We start from the raw sequence: 1,216 nt of genomic DNA on the forward strand, positions 1-1,216 counted from the left end.
CCCCCCCAGAAACTCTCCAAAAAATAAAAAATAAACTAAAATTCTAACATATTTGCAGAATTGGCTATGTTAAACATTCACAGGGAAGTTGAAATTACTATTGATGAAGTGATAGAGGAGTTGGCCAAAAAATCGAGACAACTAGAATTTATTATATAACAATACTTTATAATATATAATGTTAAATACAATATATATAATATTACATAAGACTATACGATTATTACATTATATATTTAGTTCAACTTCCTCCAAAAACTGCATAAGGATGTAAATATTACAATACAATATATAGTTTATATTAGTTATGTATAAACTGTGGACCCCCCCCCCCAGAAAAAATTGAAAATACGCCACTGATCATGACTAATTGTGTTTAAAGCAAAAACGTTTTGTTTTGACTATGTTTTATCAATGTGTGTATGCAACGCAATTTCCCATGTTCTATTTTTAACAAAACTGTGTTAGGCTGACTAACGCTGCTTAACGCAGTTTTGCTCTTTTGGTGTGCGGCCGGCCTAAGAACCGTGACACGTCGAAGGTTGAAAGTCGAAAAATGCGATCGACTGCTCTTCATATCCGTATCCGTTTGTCGTTGTTGACAACGTTGATGTGATTAATTATTTAATCGTTTGCGCGGTGGAGGTGTGACGAACGGTTTATGTCTCTCTGGATCGTTGTGTTAACATTTCAATCCGTTAGTCGGTCTCGATTCGTTCGTCGCGACCACCGAGCAGACAGTATCACGTGCACACAGTGGCGGGCCAAAGGTGGTGCTTGGGGGTGCTAACCGCTTCAGTTCATTTCTTCAGAAATAGATACCAATGATTTAATAGATGTATTTTCTATAAAAAAAAAAAAAAAAAAAATTAAAAAAAATAGAAAAACCTATTTGTAAAATAAACGCGTTATGTACACAACTAAGAAAACGGTAATTAACCATAAATTATAACACAATTCGTACTTCAAGAGAGTATTTTTAAATATTTATCTGTTCGCTTTGGTAAATAGGATCTGAGCGTAGGTAAATTGAATTCCAAGCGAATTTATCTTTTTTCGAAATAGGTATACGAAGTCCCAATAATAATATTGAAATTAATAAAGTGAGTCCCACGTATAAAATTTAAAGAGGTGAACTGAGTCTCTCGTATAACAATTAAAGCGGCAAATCGATTCCCGTCTAAAATATTTATTGTATTAAATTAATTTAAATGTA

The sequence above is a fragment of the Sipha flava genome, unplaced genomic scaffold, assembly GCF_003268045.1.
Source record: "Sipha flava isolate LNK unplaced genomic scaffold, YSA_version1 128_pilon_pilon, whole genome shotgun sequence".
NCBI classification, from domain to species: domain Eukaryota; kingdom Metazoa; phylum Arthropoda; class Insecta; order Hemiptera; family Aphididae; genus Sipha; species Sipha flava.